Below are 10,855 nucleotides of genomic sequence, written 5' to 3' on the forward strand. Positions count from 1 at the left end.
ATTGAAAATTCCGGAGCATTTTTGAGAATTCCGGAGCACTTTGAATTTCCTGAGCAACTTCAAATTTCCGGAGCAAGTTTAAAATTCCGAAGAAAATTTTGAAATTTCCGGAGCACTTTGAAATTCCGGAGCAAATTTGAAATTCCGGAGCAAATTTAAAATTCCGGAGCAAATTTTGAAAATTACGGAGCACTTTGAAATTCCGGAGCAAATTTGAAATTCTGGAGCAAATTTTGAAAATTCCAGAGCACATTTGAAATTACGGAGCAAATTTTGAAAATTCCGGAGCACTTTGAAATTCCGGAGCAGACTTCCTTTTCCGGAGAGGATATCCGTAATGAGTTCCGAAATGGTGATCCGGATGATGGTCGATCTTGATAGTCGTGAAGAAGAGAATAAACTATACAGCTTAATAAACTCAAGGGATAGTTAGTAAAAAGACAGTTAAAAGGATCCTATGTATTTAGAAGGAAAATAGTTCCGAAGCAAAAATAAATGAGTTCGGAGCATATTTTTCTTCTGAATACTTCTATCAAAGAGAACCTGTCTCCTGAAAGAATTGAGGATCATGCATCATCATACCCATTTTGTTCAGAAAACCATTAAATTTGGTTTCGTCTAATGCCTTAGTAAAGACATCAGCAATTTCATCGTCAGATGGAACAAAAATAAGTTCGATGTTACCATTTAGAACATGATCTTTAATAAAGTGGTATCGAATGTCAATGTGCTTCGTCATGGAGTGCTGAATTGGATTGTATGAGATTGCAATGGCACTTTGAGAATCACAGTAGATAGGAATGCGTTGTAATCGGTAACCATAATCCAAGAGTTGAGATTTCATCCAGAGAACTTGAGAGGTACAGCTGGCAGCAGCAATGTATTCAGCTTCGGCTGTAGAGAGAGCAATGCAGTTCTGTTTCTTGGATGACCAGCTGACTAAACGACCACCTAGGAATTGACATCCTCCTCATGTACTTTTCCTATCGAGTTGAAGACCACCATAGTTCGAATCAGAGTAAGCTTGCAGAAGGAAACTTTCATTTGCTGGATACTAGATTCCGAGGTTCTTTGTACCTTTGAGGTACCAGAATATTTGTTTCACAACAAAAAGATGAGACATCTTCGGATTGACTTGAAATCTGGCACATAAGCATGTTGAGAACATTATGTCCGGGCGACTTGCAGTGAGATAGAGTAAGGATCCAATCATTCCACGATACTTCTTTTCATCTACTGAAACACCCGAAGGGTCGGCAAAGATTTTGTGACCGAAGCCCATAGGTACCGTGGCTCAGGCACAGGTGTCGATAGAGTATTTCTTGAGAAGCTCAGTTCTTCTTGTTGCGAAATACCCATCTTGTTCCAACAATAGGGTGATGTTGAGGAGGAGGTATGAGAGTCCAGACTTCATTTCGGTCAAATTCTGCCAGTTCTTCTTACATGGCTGTAATCCAATCAGCATGCTCTAGTGCTTCCTTGATGGATTTGGGTTCAACCATGGATATGAATGCTGAAAAATGACATTCATTTTGGATGTTGGTAGCTGAGCGAGTTTGTACACCAACATTCGGATTGCCTATCACTTGGTTTGGAGGATGATCCTTCGTCCAAACATGCAATCGAGGGAGTTCTTGTGCAGCCGAGGATCCTACATCAACAGTAGAATTGATTTGCTCCCCCTGAATGATTTGAATATTGGGATGATGCTCCCCCTGAACTTCTGAACCGGAGAGGTTGACATCATCATTAGAAGGAAACTCAAAGAAATTTTCGTTTTCATCAATGTTGAGAGGATTTGAGTCATCGAAATCCGCAGCTGCATCTTGGAAGCCATCCACATTTGATTCAAGAGAGGGATTTGCATTATTCTCCCCCTCAACCTGAGAAGGTTGAAACGGTTCGGAATCAAGTGGAGGTAGGCTCGGAAGAGGACCAGAGAGGTTGCGAGAAACTGGGGCTTCCGAAGGAGGAATTGGAATCAGAGATGGTCGTGCTCGAGATTCGGAATCAAGAGCTATTTCAGAAGGACCAAAGAGGGTTTCAAAGTCAACCTCGAGAATGGTTTGAGGGTTCGGACATCCTGGCGGAGGACCATCAGACTCCATGATGTGAGTTGTGACGTGAGTGGGGCCAGAATTCCGAACAAAGTTGTCATCAAAGGTAATATCGAAGCTTTCTTCCAGAATACGAGTGCTTCGGTTGAGAACTTTGTAAGCTTGGATTTGGAAGAGTACCCTAGAAAGATAGCTTCATCAGCTTTAGGTTGGAACTTTGTAAGCTGATCACGGTTGTTTTTGATGAAGCATCTGCATCCGAAGACATGTAGGAACGAGATCGTTGGCTTTCGACCATTCATTGCTTCGTATGGTGTCATGTTGAGTCGTCGATTGATAATACTTCGATTTTGAGTGAAGCAAGCAGTGGATACAGCTTCAGCCCAAAGATAGAGTGGAAGGTTTGCATAGTTCAGCATGGGTCGAGCAGCTTCAACGAGTGTTCTATTACGTCTTTCAACTACACCATTTTGTTGTGGAGTGTAAGGAGCTGAGAAGTTGTGATCGATTCCTTTTTCTGTGAGAAACTTCTCAATGGTGGAATTAACAAATTCCGAGCCATTATCACTTCGGATTCTTCGGACCGGGAGTTTGATGAGAACTTCTATTCCTTTGATAAAATTGATGAGCTGAGAGGCTGTTTCAGATTTCAGCCTTAGGAAGAAGACCAAGGTGAACCTTGTAAACTCGTCAACAATCACAAGAATGTATTTCTTATGATGAAGACTTTCTAAAGTGGATGGTCCACAAAGATCAATGTGTAGAAGTTCCAACGGATCCGAAATGGATTTTTCGATGATAACAGGATGATCCTTCTTTGATTGCTTACCACACTCACATGTAGCACATAAATGATCATTTTCGAACTTGAGAAGAGGTAAACCTCTTACCATTTCACCTGATACAAGATCATTCATGTATTGAAAGTTCAAATGTGCAAGCCTTCGGTGCCATAGCCAACTGACGTCAAGAATAGCTTTGGAGAGAAGGCAGAGTTGCGGTTTGCCAATGATCATATTGATGTCAAGTGGGTACATGTTTTTGTTGCGAAGAGACTTTATCAAACATTCTTTTCGGTCTTCAGTCATCACATAGCTATATTTTTTGCAAAATTCTACACATCGGTTTGAGTCAGTGAGTTGAGCAACACTTATCAAATTATGTTTCAAGTCAGCTACATAAGCAACATGTGAAATAGAGAAGTTTCCATTGGTGAGTGTTCCATAACCACGAATTTGAGAATTGGAGTTGTTGCCGTACGTCACGTAACCAATATTTGGAGAAAGCTTTAAATCTCACATAAAATCCTTCTGCCCCGTCATGTGCATGGAGCAAGCACTATCAATATACCATATTGTTTCTTGCTCCGAAGCACAAAGTGCCTGCAAAATTAGTGAGCAATGGAGCTTTTAGGCTCCGAGTTAGACTTTGGGACGTAGGCATGGACTTTGGACTTTGATTGTGACTTTGGAACAACTACGTGTTTCTTGGTGAGATTACTTGAGTTCTTTGGAAACAGACAGAATGCTAAAGTCTTTTCATCTATCCAGTAGTCATATTCAACTACTTGTGGGTTCGGAGCGGACTTCTTCGGAACTGAGGTATCCGAAGGATTGACACTTTTTGTTATCTCCGAGATAGTTGTTTTGTTAACATATGTTTTGATTTTCCACACAAGATTTTTATTTGAAGATTTTGAAACAGTAGTTTTTTAACTTGTGGATTTGTTTGATGACACATTGTTCTTTGAAATTTTTGGTTTAAAAATTGTGCCATCATATTTTGCAATAAAGACAGATGAAACATTTCGAGGTGCCGGCGAAGTGTTTTGGATGGTTTTGACATTAACATGAGCTTGAGGTGATTTGGAGTTAAGGACTTCCTTTGGTTCCGAACGAACAGGAGGTTCGGAAGGTCTTTTTAGGATCCTTGTGGGAACAAACGAATTTTGACTATGGTTTTGACACAAGGACTTCCTTGTGTTGTTCCGAGATGAGTTTGGTTTAGAGTTAGCAAGGAACCTAGAATTTTGTCTAGTCTTAACTTCTTTTTTGTAAGCATTCCTAGCTTCTACCTTGGGATCTACAACATCTTTTCTATTCAACATTGGTTTTCTCTTAGGATGAGGAGAGGATCCAGAAGTTTGTCCTTTGGATGGATTTGTAAACTTAGGAGTAATGGGAACCAATTTGGTTTTTGAAAGAACTACGGAGTCCGATTCACATGAATCAGAAGACACATTGCTTGAGACTTCAACTTTATCATCTAAATATGCCCATACAAATTCCGAGGCATTGATTTCAGTTGTTTCCGGAATAATTTCCTCAATCACACAGTTGTTGACGTGATTGATTATAGGAACATGGTCTACACAATTTGGAAGACTATAATGATATTTCGTGGTCCGATTCAGGTCCAGGTTTATCAGAGGCGGAAGAGGCGTGGAATCAGGACATTTAACAACTATTGGTTGGAACTCAGGAATTAGGGACTCAAAAAATCTTTTAGCCTCCGGAAGGGGTGACAATGGAGAAACAGGAGTGTCCGAATGTTTAATGTTTGGAACCTCTTCCATGAATGTCAGATTTTGCAATTCCTTCAGGGGACTAACAATTGGTTTCAGAAACTCGCTTCCGAGACCAGGAGCTTTGGACCATGGATGACGAAAATTATGAGTCATCTGAATGTCAGCTTCAAGCATGTCAACAGAGTTATGCAAAGCATCTATTTTGGCATTGAGACGTTTGTTATCAGAAATCAAAATATTTCGTTCGGAATAAGTGATTTCACATTTATCTTTCAAAATGATACATTCATCTGTTGACATTACAAGTTCATGCTATAATGACTCGATTTTCAATTTCTTATCCTCAAAACGTAATCTAAGACGACTTAGTTCACAATCTTTCTTCTCACTGGCTTCTATGGCAGACTCATAGGCTTTATAGATGGTGTTCATATCTGTTTGGATCTGGGTCAGATAAGGTTCACATAAAGTCAAATCAAAATTATTATCAGAGATCATGGATTTTACCTGCTGAACAATGCTTCGACCTGGTGGATCGTTGGTGGCCATGTAGCAGTAGTGAGGTTCATCAACATCATCTTCATCTTCGGATCCAGAAGTCCAATAACCTTCATCACCTTCAACCATTTGTATTGCCATCAAACACATGTTTCTTCCAGTTACTAAATCATCATCATCTCCGGATGACCAGTATCCTTCTACATCTCTTGAAACAGTAGTAACAAATGCTTTTTCACTTTCAGCCATTTCTTATGCTTTTCGGACATAATAAGCTGAGTCTTTCATTTTTGGTTTTTGTGGGGCATCAGCTAGACAATCTTTGGCAAAATGGTTTGCATGACCACATTTATGACACAATATCTTTGGTTTTTCTGAGTTGGAATTTTGAGAAGATTCTGGGGCTGAGTTGGGTTTAGTGAGGTTAGGCTTGTAAGCAGGAGGATTCTCGGAGGTGTGTTTTGGTTCCGAAGCAGAATATGGTTGAGGATGGTTTTGGTGAGGAGCGCTGAATCTGTTTTGGTATGGTTTGTAAGAGGGATTGAAAGGTCGTTTGTATTTCATTGAGAGTAAGGCAAATTCTTGTTGGAAACGGAGTTCAGAATCCAAGGTTTTGGAATCATCGTCAGGATAGATGTGTGTGGGTAATGAAGTTAGGGATGACCGAGTCAAAGGAACAATGGGTTTGTAAGGTTCCGGAGCAGGTGGGTTCGGAATAGTTGATTCAAAAGAACTGACTAGAGCAAGTGGTCCTCAGGAAAGTTCTCTTATGGTTTGAGCAACGTTTGATTCATGTCCTTGAAGCTCATCAAAAAGTTGATAGAGTTTCAATTTTTTTAAGGAACCATTACTTTGAAGAAAAGACTTTACATTTCCCCATCGTTTTCCAAGACTGTTAATGAACTTGAGATTGTACTCGAGAGGAGTTCGAACAATCCCATGAGCAGTCATGTTGTTGACAACGATTCAATATCAGTTGGAGGCTGAGGCTACGGATTCACCTGGAGTAGTAGTGAAGGTGTCAAAGTCATTGACAACCGAGGTGAGATGTTTGTCCTTCATATTTTTAGAATCTTCAATCAGATCCTGAAGAGTGTCCCAAATTTCTTTGGCTGATTTGCATATCTTGATGTGCTCAAAGAGTGATGGAGGAACACCAAACACCATTTCAGAGAAGGCGACTTGATCAGCATGCAGTTTCTCAATATCATCAGCAGTTAGAGGGGCTGGACGAACTTCATCTTCTAGCATTAGTTGAGCAGCTGCATCTCTTACAACTGTTCTTACAGGAACATGAGGGCCTTCTTTGACGGATCTCCAGATTTGTTCACCTTTCTCTTTGGCTAGTAAAAACTTTCCATTCTAACTTTCCAATGATCATATTCTTCCACAACTAGTAATGGGGCACGTGTAGGGCCACCCACGCTATTTGCGATTTGCATTGAAATCATTTGTTGAGGATTTGAAGCAGCTATTGAAGTCAAGATATCTTCAAGCTTAAGTGGTATATAGAAGAACTTTTATCCTTAACACAGAAATGGTTGAAATACCAAGGTAAATTCAAACCAACTATAATCTGATCTTATGGATTCAAATGACAACCACTCGAGCTCTGATACCAATTGTGAGAACAAGATCTTTGCGTAGGGACAAGGTTTGAGAACTCAAACCTTGAGTGAATGCTTGAGATCAATGTCTGCTTAATAATGGATGTTCAAGTCAAGACTGGAAAGACCAGTCAAGTCTTAGATAATCAATTCAACAAATGATCAAGACATTAATTGAGAACCAGTAAATAGTGATCAAGGTAAAGTTAATAAATGAGGAACAAGAAGAATGTTTTAAATATGATAAGAGTAAATGCCAAAAATAAGTGAAAGATCCGTAGTTGACTTGTATTGAATGCTCCTATATAAAGGAGAGAATGTTACAGTGAATTAACCCAAGTGTTTACATAGGACCGGACAAAAGCTACAAGTCTGACATTCTGATTGTCCTAAGACAACTTTAGACTAAGTCCTAAGAAACGTTACATCAAAATACAAGACAAAAGTAATAAATGCACAAGAGACAAAATAACTTCATTCCGGACAATTAATGTTCCGGACATGAAGGTTTGGTCCGAATCAGTCTGCATTCCGAACTTCAGGATCAGCTCCGGAATGCGTTCCTCTTCAAAATACTTCACTCCTTTTCTTCAGCTCCGGACAGGTTCCGGATCACATCTTCCTTCGGAACCAACAGCCTTCGGAATATGTACTTAGGATTGCTAGAGGTTCACTTTCAGGTTCCAACAGACCTTCATTCAGACGCCAAGATCAGTATGGGCAACGACATCAACTTTTTCATCACCCGCGATCTCAAAAGGTACGCTCCTTCTAAAGATCAATCTGTTTTTGGACCCATCAGACGCTTACCCATCCACATCCTGACTATGGTTGGACTTGAGACCCAAATAGTCACGGATCACATAGAGGCTATGGAAGGTATTGCCCCATACCTTTCTATCCCGTCTCTCCCAAATCAAAACATACTAGCCTCAACCGCACCCAACCAACCAGAACGATCTGCAGTTCCATCTTCTACTACTCTATCCAATGCCTCAAGGCTCAAGCAGCTAGTTTCTCCCAAGAAAGGCCCCCGCAGCAAAGCCAGAACAAACACAACCGGTGAAACCCGAAGGAAACACAAAGCTTCCAAGAAAGTCAAAACTCCCAAGGATGCAGAACCTTCAAAGAAACGAAAAATCCAACAGGTTGTCTCATCAGATGATGACTCTAAGTCTTCTGATGATTCTGATCTCGATTCTGCTCCCATTGCCATTCTCAAGAAAAGGAAAACCAAATCTTCTAGCCAAATGTTTGACCGGACCGATACCGAAGTCTCTCAAAAGAGTCTGGTAGTCCTTGGGGTTCCCGCAGACCCATATGCTACTACCCTCTCCAGCCACTCGAACACAGAAAGTGTGCTCGTTTCATCTCAACGTGGAGACTCACCCCCACCTAGATCCCAAGAGGATCTAATTGGTTCTTCTCGCCCTAAGGTCTCTAGGGCTTCCAGACTACACTTCTTTCAAGAATCGGAGTTGCGCTCCATTTTAGACTCTGTAATCCAAACACTCCAAACACCTACCCAACCGCAGGGCGATTCTTCAGCCCATGCCAGAACGGAGCCGAGGCCAAACTTGACCACGGGTCAAGGAGACCGAGGAAGCTCTGGAAATCCTACTCTACTTACATCAAATCCAGGTGGTTTAGGCACAGTGAGCACAAATGTGTAAGGATCTGTGAACCCGAGGGACACCTCGTTGCGTTTTCAAGGATTTGACGGTGATGAATCAAATGATTCATGGAGGCATTACAATCCAATCTCAGAATCCGATATTCAGAAATATGCCGCTTTTCCTAGGGCATTTCAAGCAAGAAACGATCAACAAACCAAGCAACTTCAACAGAAGCAGCAGGAGATTTAAACTGTAGCCAAATATTGGGCCAACGCCATCAGCAATGCCAAAACGGTTGCCACACTTCAAAAGGTCCAAGACTGGATGGAAGAAATGGCCGAAGCAATCCACAAAGCTCAGGCCAATCCAACTAATGCAGGTTCATCTAAGCCTCCTCCTACCGCTGCTGATAATAACTCTCAAGACGACGGTACTGCAGTCGAAGTCAGTTCAGCACCAATCTTTGGCTTCGATGACTTCGATCCAAATGAAGTCAATCAACCAGAGAAGTCGGCGGTTGTTATTATGTTCTTTGATGAAGAAGAAGAGTCTAGCGGATCTCAGCACTCGACGTCAAAGCCCAAGGAGAAGAAGAAGAAAAAGAAGCAAGCAGTTTCCCGAAAAGAATTTCCGTCTCTACAAAACAAAGTAGATCAGATTTTGGCTGCAGTCAAATCTTCCCAACCACAATCAGAGGAATCTCCTGGCCCGCAGTCTCTCGTTAACCACATCGAAAGACTGGAAGCCAGAGAACGTCTTGCTGCAGAACGCATCTCCCTCAAAGTGGAAATGGGGATCCGGGCCCTAGACAACAACCACAAAGCCGATCATCAACACTTCATCTCCACTGCTGAAAAACTCATCTCTGAATTATCCTCCATCAAATCGGATCTTCAGACCATCATTGAGGACCAGTCTGCTCAATCTCAGAAAGTTGTTGACGAAACGCACAATGCGTATGAATCCGCAATCTCTGTTCTTCAGTCAACAATCAACAATCTCCGCAGGTCACTCTCCTGCAACTTCCACGGTCCCGAAATCCTGCAACTCACCAAGGAGATTCACCGTTTGCTCTTCAACCCTGCAATCCCAAACAACCAACAAGTTGCGGATGCTCTTAAGGCACAATTTGACCATATTTGTGGTAAAGTTGATGGTCTTAAGCAATAGCTTGAGGAAGTACCAACTGCTCCTCCCTCAAGAGGGGGAAGTGAAGACCAAAGCTCGGATCAAATCTCTCACCAACATAGGAGCTCCCCGGTCATAAATGAAAAAGTTCCTACTCCTCAACCTTCTCTGCAACCTTCTCCTCACAAGAGCCCAAGTAATAAATCTCCACCGCAACAACCACCAATTCAAACTCCACCGCAATTCTCCACTACATTCACCAACTCCAAAACTTCATTCTTCTCCTGAAAGACCCGAGACTCCCCCTCATTTCAAGAACCTAGCTTCCCACATGTCATCAGATCATTCAAACAACTCTCCCGCAACAAAACAGAAAAAAGCTTACTGGAGATGAGCTAAATTTGCTGAGATGATCTGGAGGGAAAATGGAGTTAACATTACAATGGATGAATCCCTCATCAACTCATGGGTCAATCCGCAAAGAAGATTACTGGATGACGATTACAAGCCCTACCTCACATATGCTGAACCTCCTACTGACGGTTATTGGGATATTCCTATCTCTCCCAACGCCAAATACTTCACTGTATTTGAACCCGTTGACCGCAATATCCCTGATGATAAGAGGTTACCCTTAGAGTTTGAGAGACTCAACAGCTTTCATGCCAAACATGGGTCTTCTATAGAGAAAATCTGGTCAAATGATAGACCCTCCGCAGACAATAATTACAAGCCTCGAAAGTTCATGAAGGCAGAATTCATCCAATACACTCTTACCAGAAGAAGCTCAGACTATGTTCGAACCCAAGCTGACTTCCCTTGCATGAACCCGGAAGAGATCTTCCTGATTGCTAAGGTATTTCAGAATAAGTCTGAGAAGCACCCAAGGATGAAGATCGCTTATGAAAGGGAATGTATCTTTCTCAAAGAGACTGTGTGCGACTTCGCAAATATCGATGCTGATATCCACCCTGCACTTGCTTAAACATTCAATCTTCCTCCTCTTGAACCAGCCCCGGTTCTGACTGAAGGCTTTCAAGAAAGATCTCTTGGAGCAACCAACTTCCCAGATCTTGGAGTCATATTCAAACGATTAAATGATGAAACTAAATACTTCATCCCGATGAGTGCCATGAATCGTATGACCCGGAAGCAGTTGGAGATCATTCAGGCCGCAGTCAACAAATCCAAACATATGACTGCTGAAGTGAAGTTTGAAATATCAAGGAGGATTGCATGGCTTAAAGAAGTCAGGAAGTTCTGGTGGATCCTTATCCAGTTCCTCAAGCTCAACACTTGAAAGAAAAGTTGAAGAGGTCACCTAGGGGGAAATTGTTGAAACATTATAAGTGACCCTCTTAAACTTAAAAAGAGATCCGAAGTTGCTTATGGAACCGCAGTCTATCTCTACCCGCAGTCAGA

Source organism: Lactuca virosa, chromosome 5 (genome assembly GCF_052849685.1).
Source record: "Lactuca virosa cultivar CGN04683 chromosome 5, Lactuca_virosa_CGN04683_v6, whole genome shotgun sequence".
In the NCBI taxonomy this organism is placed as follows: Eukaryota; Viridiplantae; Streptophyta; class Magnoliopsida; order Asterales; family Asteraceae; genus Lactuca; species Lactuca virosa.